The sequence below is a fragment of the Aptenodytes patagonicus genome, chromosome 1 (genome assembly GCF_965638725.1).
Source record: "Aptenodytes patagonicus chromosome 1, bAptPat1.pri.cur, whole genome shotgun sequence".
Taxonomy (NCBI): domain Eukaryota; kingdom Metazoa; phylum Chordata; class Aves; order Sphenisciformes; family Spheniscidae; genus Aptenodytes; species Aptenodytes patagonicus.
The window spans coordinates 201,002,381-201,015,734 of record NC_134949.1 but is presented as its reverse complement, the minus strand read 5'-3'; the positions used below and the strand labels follow the sequence as shown (position 1 = coordinate 201,015,734).

Genomic DNA, 13,354 nt, shown 5'->3' with positions numbered 1-13,354 from the left:
ATTTTTTTCTGCAAATCATAAAATATATAAGAACTCGTTTAAAATAATTATTATAAAGATACTTGTGATTTGAATAGTGAACTGGCTACATAGAAGCTTCAGTCTAGGAACTTAAGGATTAGATGATGTTTGATTTTCAAGAAGAGGTAGCTGGAGTATAAAAGAGGAAGGAGGAACATGCTTACAAATTCCCTTATATCATCTAAAAGTTTCATATGTTTACTGACTTCTGTACAGCAGACTGAACCTGAGTACTCTGAAAGTCTAAAGCAAATTTATTTCTCAGGTTTAAGCTGGGGTACCTCTCTAACATATTAAAGATAGAATTTTAAGATGTTTTCCTGTCCTTTTTTTTTTTTTTTTTTAATCTGTAGTACTGAAAAAAAAATTGTGGGATTCTTTAGCATTTAGGAGTAAAAAATGGAAGTAATTATACACAAAGCAAGTTGAACCTTTCAGCTGATATGTAACCAAAGGCTAATGTTACCAGAAGTTCTGAATATGATAGATATTAAGCTGTGTGACCTACACATTTCACCAACTTTGCAGGTCGTTGAGGCAAATAGCTGGGATTCAAACAAGGTTAGACATATAAATGAATATCTGTGTGTGCAGTTATACTAGCTAGTGTAATTTAACACTTACTTAAACGTGAAGACTATCATGTGCAGGACTTCAGGTCATAAACTCTTCATAAGTTGGGTTAAGGAAGATATTTCCCCCAGTAGTATATAGCATTGCATATTTGACAAAGGGTTATTTTCTTTACGTTCTTCCAAAACATCAAAATAGAGATCTTATGAGAGGCAGATGCAAAACTCTGCTAATTGCTGTGTTGCTTTTATAAGGCAAATAATCATCAAAACCACGGGCTTTATGCATTCTACAGGCATAAGAACCCTTAAAAATATTCTTATTGATTAATATTTTTAATTTTGGATATTAAACTAGCATTAAAACAGGAAGACACCTGATTTATAAACTATTACAAAGTTTTAAGCCTTGATATTATCCTCTTTTTAAAATAACAGGAGCTTTCCATTTACTTAGATGGACTTTGTTTCATGCCTCTATAGCAAGAGCGTTGTATCTTTGGGATAAGATTGAACTCAGAGGATGCTGGAAATGGTTTGGGCTTTTTTTATGAGGACTATAATACAAGTTGCACTTAAACAGTTTCGGCATGTCGCAAAGATTGCCTCCATTTATGTAGTTTCTGTGTTCTAGTATTTTAGTGCAGGTGACAGCTGCCTGGTAGTAGAGCTAACCTGCAAGACAAAGCTGCAACCGAAAGAAACAGGAAAAACTGAAGTGGTTATAGTTTCATATTGGATCATTTCTATAGAATTTCACGCTACTCACCTGTTAGTGTATTCAACATACAGGAAAATTAAAGCTCAGGAGTGTTTAGAGGTGGTACGCATCAAATTTAGTGGTTGCCTAAAAATTACAATAGACTGAAGTTGTCCTGTTTGCAGAATTAAAATAAGTAATTCTAACTTTTCACGTATATATTAAAATTAATATATGGAATTTTAAAACAGCATGCATTAAAGTTATACTTCATGGATTTTATCTAGATGTACTTACTTTTCAGACTTAAGCCTTTGGATTTTAATACTGAAACTTTTAGCTGACCTTTCTCTGTAAGAAAACATGCTTAACACTGATGTTATTTTTATGCCTCTTGGTGTTACTAATGAGTTGAATAATTTATGAGGTTGTCATGTGAAAAGGATTTGGTGCAGTTTGATGTACTTTTAGCCTCTGGTGTTGGAATGTGATTAATAAAGAGCTGGAGGCAGATTTTTTTCCATAGGGCCTAACTTTCATTGTTGTTTTTTTAATTAGCTTTGTTTTGATAATTTTGTTTGGAACAGTTTGGTAGTAAAATGCTCCTAGCTTCCAAAACTAAGCATGATATCACACTACAGAAAGAATTTAAAGCATTTTAAAAAAATCATACTGCATAGTTTTCCAGTAACAGATTTTTTTCCTGACCTCAGATACTTTGTTTGTGAGAAGTAAACTATTCATCATAGCAAAATTTGTTGGGCTTTTGTTATATTAATAGCAATTTTTCATCTTGACTGATACCTCTATCACAAGTAAAGCTATTTTGAGCATCAGTAAAATAGTGGAAACATCTTACAAGTTTTTGTTATCTGCATTGACTGTCAGTTATCATTTAGGATTTTGTGCATAAATATTGCAGTAGAGGAATGTTTAGTCAATGCCTAAGTCAGCAAGCTCCTCAGTGTCTGCGATCAAAGGCATCAACTTAAATAGGTCTGATCAGGCATTGCAGAAGAGGGCAGGCAGTTTCAGCTGAGCAAAAATCACAGAGCAAAGATGACAAAATTAATCAGTCATTTCTTTGGCAGTAAATAATAAGACATGCTGAGGATTGCAGATGAGAGAATTTCCAGATTCCTTGGAGATGTGCCTGCTTAACACCTGATTTATCTAAACTTGTGCAGCCATCAAGATATGACCTTGATAAATAAAAAAGTGCTCTACAGCTACTCTAGTATTAAATCAGAGTTGATGTTGGATGTATGGTTACTGTAATTATATAATACTTGCAGTCATCAAGGAATAGAAGAGTCTTGGAAATTAAAACTATGTCTATGATCTATATGTTTGTTTTAGAGAAGTAACAACAAATGTTAAATCCTACCTTGAAGAGCTAAAAAAAAAGTGTTAATTTTAGCTGATAAGTGACTTCTTCCTGTAGGAAACATTATATATTATCTACTACTGGGAAATAGTATTCTCTCAAAAAATTTCTGCTACAAGGCAAGTGGGTGAAGCTTCTGTTTAACTACATTCTGTTAGTCAGCCATTGTATGCATGTTCAGATGTCTGGTTTTGATAAAATATAATATGCATACATATAAGTATGTGTGTGTGCATATATGTGTGTGCGTATATATATATGTTCAAAGTACCTGGCAAGTAAAAAATATTGCAATGAGAAATTATAACATATTTCTATGGCTATATACAGCTGTGTGAAAATTATAGCTTATTGCTATGGGTATATACTTAGCTGTCCTTTTAGACTGTAGGTATGTTGGAGTCATAGCAGCATTTACAAGAGATGGACTAAAGAATTTTTCCCTTTGGATTAGTCTCCTCCATTTCTAAGTTTTTGATATTAGGCATTGGATTTGTTTGTAATCTGTTAAAACGACTTTCATATCTGGATTTAAAATTCAAGCATAATTATTTCAGCATTGTATCTGCTGTGCCCTTTTGTTTTAGCTAAATTCTTACTTGAATAGAAATATAGATTCCTTTCTCCCTTTTGTGAAGCTGAAGGGATACTACTTACTGCAGTATCAAAGTGCAAGCTGTAATGGGATTTTGAACTACCTGGAAACTTTTAGTAGAGTTTTAATTTTATAGTGTTGATGGATTTTAAACAGTTCTTATTTTAAGTTTAGATGGAGTAATCGATGTAATTGATTAAATTGTAGACTGACAAGAAAGGAAAAAAAAAATTGTATAAAAGATTATAAACTCTACTTCTCTTCCCCAAATTTTACTACCAATAAATGCATAACATATGCAGATGTGACCCAATTCACAGTGATTCTGTACATGTGGTGAAAGAACTGTCTCTTCCAGTTAATCACCTTAACAGTTTACAGTCATTGGAGATTAGTATAGATGAGACACTACTGTACCACCATGCCAGTGAGACAGAATACTGCTCCACAAAGGTCATCTTAAGAGTAAAATAGTTAATTTATTAAGCTTTGGTCCTTCAATCTTTAAAGATTGTGGTCCACAAACCATTTGCATATAGAGGGGGTCCAAGAAAGGCCACATTTTCTAATTTGCACTGGAGGAAACAGACATGAATAACTCCGTGCCCATGTTCTAAACATATATATGTAAGCTGGTCAAATATTTCTAGTGTCTGTGCTCAAGAATATTTGGCCTGTTAAGCCGATTATCATGACAGATCCTGAATGCTTAGAACGAAAAAGAAAAAAAGGGAAAAAGAAAAAAAAGAAAAGAAAAAAAGGCCTTCATAATGTAATATGTAATACATTCAGGTTTTGAAACAAAGCTAAAGATATGTCTTATATGTGCAATATGGCAATTGCTTTTGAACTTGCATATTTTAAGTTACTCCCTCCATTATGTATTTGGACATCTAATTAGCAACCTTATTTCAAGAGTGGTTCTAGCTGAAGCAGACTGTATGTGGCTCCTTCTGGGACTTGTTGTTAGCGCTCGTAAGTTTCAGCAAATGCTGTGTGTGCTCATCATCAGAAATACGGTTTAATTATACAAACAGAATTAAAAAGCATCAGGTTTTGAAATCTGAAATGTTCAAATCTGAAATCTACTTTCATGAAAGTAGCTGGATTTTGATAGACTTTCAAAGAATTGCAGGTAGGATTCCTTCAGGCTGCTGAAGGACTTACATTCCCAGAACGTTTAGCTTCAATCAAGTGCTACCTTAAAAGAAAGGCTGTGTGGGTCCCCTGCTATGAAACTGGGAGTCCAAAATTCATGGGAACCCATACTCAAACCAGGGACTGTCTTCAGAACAGGGATTCTGGGTGTCCCATGGACGCTAAAGGAAGCTTCAATTTTTGAGGGTCCACAATGTTAAAGAAAAATGTACCAAAATGAACCTTCAGTAACTGTAGCTTTAGAGCAACCCCTCAGTGCTAGAGTCCAGAGCAGTTGATTCCCACAGCTCCTGACTTTCATCTCCTAACTGCAGGCAGTGTTAGAACAAGACAGAGGGAGGAGACTCCAGAGAAACTGGTATGAAGCTGGTTTCATTTGACGTGTGCCAAATGTTGTTCCAGAAAGTTAAGTCAGTGTTTTAGAAACAAACTTGCCTTGACATTTGCAGATGATAAGACATTTGAAGAAATCAAAATGTCCCATGAACTGGAGATGCTCAATTTCATCATCTCTGTTCAGAAGCTTTGCTGTAAAATCAAATGCCTTATTCTAGGAAGTCTGAATGCCCACCTAAAAGCTAGTCTTCATTTCCAGATATCCTGCATAAATTGTATATATCTAAAAACATTAATTTACTTTTTCTCAGCTTCATAAAGTCCTCTGACTTCATTATCTTCACTCTGTCTTTGGTCTGTACTTATTGAAAATGCCTACCATATTTCCAGAACAGTTTCAACAACACTAATTTCAGAACTATCTTTAAGAAAGCAGTATTTTTTCAGTAACTAATGCAAAACTGAAAGCAAATTGAAGACAACTGATACTGGATCATCACTTATCAGAGTTTTGCTAGCAGGCCCACTAGATACATAAAAAAGTTATTTTTCTAGGTTTATCTGCAGTGAGAGCATTCTATATGTACCGTGTAAAAATTATGTAAAGACCAAATTATGCTTTCAGTTTTGTCTATGAAATATTGCTTTCTATATTATATCTATATGAACAGCTTTGCTGTAGGGGTTGAGTTTGTAGATCTTTTTGTAGGCTTCTTTTACATTTACTTTTACTTCTAAACTGATCCAGGTATTCTTTAGATATTCTTTGTTTAGCCCAGCAGGGAGAAGGCTCAAGGGGGCCATATAGTTGTGTATAAATACTTGTTGAGAGAGAATGAAGAAGATGGTGTCAGACTCTTCTCAGTGGTGCTCAGTGACAGGACAAGAGACAACAGGCACAAACTGAAATACAGAACATTCTATTTAAACATAAGAAAAAGATGGGCGTTTTTTACTGTAATGGTAGTCAAACAATGGAACAGATTGTCCAGAGAAGTTGTGTAGTCTCCATCCTTGGAAATACTGAAAACCCAGCTTGCCAAGGTCCTGGGCAGCCTGCTTTAACTGACCCTGCTTTGGGCAGAGGGTTGGACTTAGACAATCTCCAGAGGTGCCTTCCAGCCTTAAGGATTCTGTGATTCTTATAATGGTTGCCAGAACTTAGTCTTCAGTAATATTTTTAAAACCCTAGATTACTTATATCTCAATGTTCAAGACTGATCTTCTTATGTAATTTCTCATGGACGTAAAACCAAAACAGAGCAGAAACATTTGATTGATACTAGAAATGCAATCCTCAACAACAAGTTACTTAAATCTTCATAAAACTTTTTGAGGAAGTGCAGATTTACATATCACAGAATTATAGAATGGTTGAGGTTGGAAGGGACCTGCTCAAGGAAGGCACCCTAGAGCAAGTTGCCCAGGACCATCTCTAGACAGCTTTTGAGTATCTCCAAGGGTGGAGACTCCACAGCCTCCCTGGGCAACCTGTGCCAGTGGTCGGTCACCATCAGAGTCAAAAAGTGTTTCCTAATGTTCAGAGGGAACCTCCTCTGTTTCAGTTTGTGCCCATTGCCTCTTGTCCTGTCACTGAAAGGAACCTGGCTCCATCCTCTTTACACCCTGCCTTCAGGAACTTATGTACATTGATAAGATCCCCCCTGAGCCTTCTCTTCTCTAGGCTGAACAGTCCCAGCTCTCTCAGCCTTTCCAGGTACGAGAGATGCTTCAGTCTCTTAATCATCTTCATGGCCCTTTGTTAGACTCTCTCCAGTATGTCCATGTCTCTCTTGTATTGGGGAGCCCAGAACTGGACACAGCACTCCAGTTGTGGCCTCACCAGTGCTGAGTAGAGGGGAAGGATCATGTCCCTCGACCTGCTGGCAAAGCTTTGCCTAATGCAGCCCAGGATACCATTAACCTTTGCAGCAGGGGGACATTGCTGGCCCATGGTCATATTGTTGTCCACCAGGACCCCAGGTCCTTTTTTGCAGAGCTGCTTTCCAGCTGGGTGGCTCACAGCATATATTGGTGCCTGGGGTTGTTCCTCCCCAGGTGCAGGATTTTGCAGTTCCCCTTGTTGAACTTCATGATGTTCCTGTCAGCCAGTTTCTCCAGCCTGTCAAGGTCCCTCTGGATGGCAGCACAACCCTCTGGCATATCAGCCACTCCTCCCAGTTTCATGTCATGTGCAAACTTGCTGAGGGTACGCTCTGCCCCATCATCCAGATCATTAATGAGGATGTTGAACAGGTATGGATCATCATAAAACAGTTCTAATATCAATTCGCTCATAGACAGTATAATTTTTATTATTACTGAAATTGAGTTTGTTGTGACTACATGAGCCACAAAAATGTTTTTGATAGTCTTTTTTTTTTTTTTTTTTTACTTAGTTAATGCAGTATCCTGAAAATTAATAACACACACAATATCATAAAATAAGTTGCTCTGGGGAAATGCAGGTGATGACCCTTATCTAAGACAACTTCCCAAACTCTCATTTATTTAAGTAATGTCTTAAGTATGAATATAGAAGAGAAACTAAAGAACAAAAGTCCTTGACTAAAAAGAAACCCTGTTCCCTCACCCCATTCACGCATGCTTAATTTTAGTCTGTAAGTAAACACAAGTTGACAATTAATTGTGAGCAGTTTTAAGAAATAGCATCCACTTTATGGATAGAAAACACATGTATGTTACTTGATGTTCAGGAGTGAGCATTTTAAGAATATGTATGCAGTCATTAAATTAATCCGTAACAATCCTTCCATGCGTCATCAAGTAAGTCCTCCTTGTTCTTTAGTCTAAATGTGATCATGCTGCCATGTATGAGACAAGCATGTAAACCATTCTGCTTCACTTGGAGCACCTAAAATAATACGCCTATTACACAGCATCCTTTCAGTATATGAACTAACTTCCACATCTGATTGTGAAATCTCCAATGTACTATGAAAGAGTTTACATCCAAATTGTGTGCCTGAAGGAGTCGCGAAAATCTGTGTATTTTTTTAAGCATAGCGATTTAAGATTTGCATCTACAGCCTTATGATTGTAGCCCAACAGTGCCATCCACTGCTTCTCCAAATAAAATTCCAAATATTTCAGCCTCATAGGGTTTTAGGGAAAATATGATAATTGTGTGCTCTTCGTATTTTACATGGTAATTGTCAGATACAGATGAAAATGAAATTTGTTTAAAGAAAGTCGAGGAATAAGAGCTTACATTTGCTATTACTAGAAGGATCTGCAAAGCAAAATCCTAATTGTGAGAATAATTAAATCTAAAATACTAGATTTAACTTGGTCTTCTTTCTAGCACTTCTTAGCTCCCCCCCCCCAAATCATAAATATATTCTCATTAAATATATCTACTATTATGATGATCCTCTTTCATTACCCACTGTAATGTAATGAAAGACACCTTCAAGGTATAAACTGTAATGGAATTTGCTTAGGTAGAGTACTGAGCACTATTGTGCTGAATTGTATTGAACACTTAGTGTCTGAGCTTCTGCTGTCCGACTAGGTAACGTAAATGAGTTGCAATTGCATCCTAACAGTCCTTCGCAGTCTTTAAATATCTGCTCCCTATTATATGCTATTTCTAGCATAGGAATTTTCATAGCAGCTTTACAATAAGTTTTAAGTACCGATTCATGAAATAGTCAATTTTTTCTAATGATTTCCTCAAACCTTGAATGTCAGAATCTCTATCTTGACTCTAATTCAAGCTTTTCTCAGATCCAAATAGGGTATGAAAACCCTTTTTTCCCCCTCAAAACCTCTGTGTTGGGTTTCAAATGCCTTTCCTCTGAGATTTTCAGGTTATCTGGCATGACCTGGATTTTAGCTGCTATTATAGGTCTGAGCTAATAGATTTTACTGCAGAACTTTCTGGCTTTTTACCAGCAGTTAACATAACTACTTCAGTTTCTCACTTCTTCATCTGAAAGCGTATGACTCTGGAATGTTCCTGAAGTAATCAAATTGGCCTGCAAAACCATTCCTAAGACTTAAAAATCGCAACCATTGCCAGTCTTAGAATTCTAGCTGCATTTTCCTCCCTTCCACCATTATATTTTCATGTGAAAAGAATACACGTTGTCTCTCTGTTCTGCCATATTAAAGTAATTTACTTAGCAAAACCAGTAAATTACTATGGTGTGAAGTGTTTCAAACCCATGTGAAGGAAGGGTGTATTTGTTCTATTAAATCAGTTCTATCGCTAATTGACAAAGAAATAGAAGTTGTTGACCCATGTATATTCAGTGCATCTCATAGAAACATTTTGGAAGAACATTCTGTCAGTGAAAGTCTAATAATAGTCCTTCAGGACAGCTTTCACAGCTGGGTGAATGTAGCTCTTGGGACTCAAGTTTTAGTATGTGCTTGTCTTACCTCCTATTTTCTGTGTTTTAAGACTCCATGTTAAGGAGGAACAGCACTTTAAATCTGCTTTGGCTATAGTTAAAAGCACAAAATATTCCATTTTTAAATTTTCTCCGCTATTCTAATTCTTGGTGTCTTCTTGACCGCAGGACTTCGTTCTCCACCTCCATTTTGTATATGAGTAAGTGGAGATACGTATCATTTGTTAAGGGAAAAAGGTGTTTAATAACACCAAAACCTGAGTAAAGAAGCCAAAGCTGGACCAAATGGGTCTAAAAATGCAAGGTGAAGTTCCCCTTCTGCCTGTACAGAGGAAGGTATTTTCTGAAGACCTGGCTAGGACAGCCTGCCAAGCACATGGCTGGAATGAAGGGCCATTATTTCAGCAGTGCTGCAACCATTGCAGCCTAGAATTAGGAGATCATAGATTTAGGTTATAGATTTAAAAAGTCTTTACTCTCCCACTCTTTCTGACAGCCAGTAGGAGGCATGATAGGCTTTCAGGCAATGGGCTCAGGTTTCTGAGAGCCTCCGGGCTACTTGCAATGTAAAGATGGGTTAAGTTGACAGAGGCAGATTGTGGGAATCTCTTCAATATGGGTGATTCCTTGTCTTTCACAAAGCACATGGAATCGCTATGTATAGATTACAAAAATAAAGGAATTCATTTTCAGAGACAATGTGTCTTTTAATATACCAAAGTATTTTTACTCATCTTTTTAAATTGCACTACTTTACATTTATCACAGAAAATGTATTCCTAATATATCACATTAAAATTATCATAGAGGTTTTATGTAAATAGTAAGATTTGTACACAAAAAAACAAGACTTATGTATATGTGCACTGGCTATTCCATACCCCTACAAGTACAGTTCAATACCACTCAATACAGTTCTTCAATACCACTTATTTTATGTTACTCATTTTATAGCATTAGCTTTGAAACACACACCAAAAGTACGAGTGTAGTGAAACAAACTGGAAGAATTAGTTTCCGCATTGTGCAAGGTACAGGCAGGTACAGGCATGTTGTGAAAGCACTGTATTAAAAGCCGAATACATTTTATAGAAAAGTTCTCAAATATAGCACTAACCAGCATGATGAGGAAGACACCTTGTTAAAAATTCTATCAGCTAGCATATTATGCATGTTTCCAGTTATAAATTTAATTTTGTTTTGCATATCATGTATGCTACATCATGACACAACTTTTTTCTTATCCTTATTGTATGCCTAAAGAATATATCTCCCAGTGTATTTGTGTAAAGCCCTGAACATCGTCTACAGTAGATATATTTTCCCAGCTGAAAGGACTATGCATAATGCTTGGAGAGTGTTTTATTGGTGTCTCTTTTGCCATATAGCACAAGTCATTCAATCCCATGCCTTCAAAAAAGCTGATCATGTTGTCTAAATAGCATATCAGGTCCAGACTGAATGGAAAATAGTATTGCCAGTGCTTGCAAGTTTAACATAAATGTAGTAATTTTGCAAGTATCCCTGCAGTTACATGGAAGGTTTGCACTCTCTTGCGATCTTTGCAAAGCAGAATGAAAGACACCACAGACCCCACGCAGCAGCTTAATGGAAGGTGAAATAAAATACTGCTCTCCTTTTTTCTTTACTGCCAACTGCTGCTAAGTTGTGAGTTAGCTCTCCTTAATATACACACAGGCTTTCTACCTAGGACACTGTTTCAGAGACAAAATGATGAAAATCTTGTAGATTATCTCATTGAGCTGTTTTAGTAATAGGCCCTCAGACTCTGCTTTATCTCAGTGATGTCTTGTGTACTGCTACTGTTTTGCTTTTCATCTGTTAGCCTGTATGAAACAAAGATGTTTTATAACTGCAGCTATTTTTGTAAATTCTGGCCCCAATCAAGCAAATAGCAAAGCTTTGATTTTAATTTGATAAATAATTGTGGTTTAGATTCAGGAACTAGGAGCTCACGTTTTTACAACAGCCTGGCCCAAACAGAAGTACTGTCTGTTGCTACTAGAGCATAGTCCCTTAGTAGAGCTAAGAGTTAAACACAAATATCCCAGTGTTAGGGCCACGCTGCTGTCTCACAAATGTGTATATCCTGTGGGTGCTGCCCTTTGTCTGGTGTTGCTATAGGCATTGATCTACACAGAAATAGAAACAGTTCCTCCCACCAATTACTGTTGCTGCTGAAGTGAAAATGATGTATGCCAGTTCTAAAGATGTGGTGATCTATGTGAGGATGAAATGAAATTTGCACAGAAAAAAAAACAAACAGTGCAGCACACTGAACCAGTTGGAATTGCACAGTAAAAGACAATGTAATGGAGAGTAAATCTAGAGGTTCTAATGACATTATTATATTGACAAATTTATTATTTATATATAACAGGGACAATCCTTTTAAGAAACAGTTACAGGAGACATTACGTCATGTATAGGAGATTTTGCCTGTGTAAAGACTGCATAAGATGTTCCTTCTGTATGTCTCAAAAGAGCAGAATTTCATTTGAAAAGATTACCATTCTAGAAAGCAAAAATCATTTCAGACATGTTGGCAAATGATCAGAAGCACTGATCATGAGCTGTTGAGGCTTTCTGCTCTAAGTAAGTAGTCTCGATAGAAATTAAGAGAGTTACCTAACTACTGGAATTATGATAGCTACTATAAAATAATTTTAAATTTACTTCCTACACATTCATTCTCTGCACTAGAGAATGAATTTTTTAGCTGTCCCATCATGTCTCTGTACAGTGCCTGTTTCCAAAGAGCTGATCTTGTTTGGGTCTGATAGGAACAGCTTAAGTGGTGAGGGCCAAAGTTGCCTTCTAGCAGACATAATCGCCCCTGCTTTGGCCACAAAGAGGGAGAATTCAAAAATTAAAAGACAGACCACAATACTACAGCTGTGTCTTTCTTTTTAAAAATACTGGGGTTTGGAGCAGTCTTATGGTTTGAAGGCTCTAATTTTTAAATGTTAGGTAAGGTTTAGAAATGTTGGTGCCGAATACCCCTGTACGGGAGGTGAGATCACGTTTCTCACATGCCAGTGCGTTACCATTGGCCTGCTAGCATATACCAAGTGTTTGTATTTCTAAAAAGCGTTTCATTTCTTCCCGAGGCTTTATCATTATTAGCTTTTTCAATTAGAATTTTTTATGAGCAGGAAGCAAAATTGAGGCTAGCATATGTGGGCATGATTCCTCAGTGCAGGGAGTGCCTCTTTAGAAGTCCGACAACTTTGATCCTGTCTTTAGGCTCTGCAAGCAGATAGAGTCAGAACATGGCTTTTCCTGCAGAATGTGTGCTTGGGTTAGGTATTTCAAACTCAAAACTTATCTAAAACTTTCAAGACAAAATCCAGACCTGAATGCTGAGACATGACATATTTTTCACTTATATGTTATGTTAAAAATGTTTTATCAGATTCTGTTTCAAAAGCATAGAATACCTCATTTAGCAGAATTATTTCATTATTTCATTATCATGTCATACATACTTAAATTCAAAATCACCTTTTGCTTCTTACCTTATTAATTACATTTTTATATTGAAATAGTTTGATTATCCTCTTCAGTGGCCTGTCTTAAGAAACCTTTGCTTACATGTGAATATTTTGAATTAAGGATAAATGAAATTCCTTTTTGCTGTCAAAACCAAATTGTGAAAATGCATTGCATGGCTTTGAAAATCAGTATACTCTATTAGCAGACCTGTCAATATAAAAAGTGCATTCCATTTCCACCTCTTGCTCTAATAACCTTTTCTATGTTACTCAGAGGCAGTTCACATAATCAGAGTATATTGTCAGCTTACTGGAGTTGGGGAAGCATGAAATGAAAATCGCGTTAATATTGATCCAATTCTCTTACTTGCAAGTGTCCTTGATGTCCTTTCCACTGAGCAATAACTGTTGGTGTGATGTAGTTATTTTCCTCTCAGCTATTATTGTACTTGTGTAAAATGGCTGGAAACACAGTTAGGAAAATTTTATTGCTCTTAATTATTTTTCTTGTGTATCAACTTTGCCTGTTTAAGTGATCCACAGCATATCAGAAAATTCAGTTTCTTTCTGCAATTTATCAAACTACAGTATACACCGAGAGGCTGCATTTCAAACTGACAGGGATTTGTAAAGGTCATCAGTCATGAAATATGAATCCATTCTTGTGTGTACAAGTTACAGTGGCAAACTA

General features: G+C 36.3%; 1 protein-coding gene across 5 annotated transcripts in view; it reads left to right on the top strand.

Moving 5' to 3' along the window:
* The window catches only part of NBEA (neurobeachin), a 516,384-nt gene that overhangs the window by 320,655 nt on the left and 182,375 nt on the right, over positions 1-13,354 (top strand). The gene's annotated exons all lie outside the window — the stretch shown is intronic.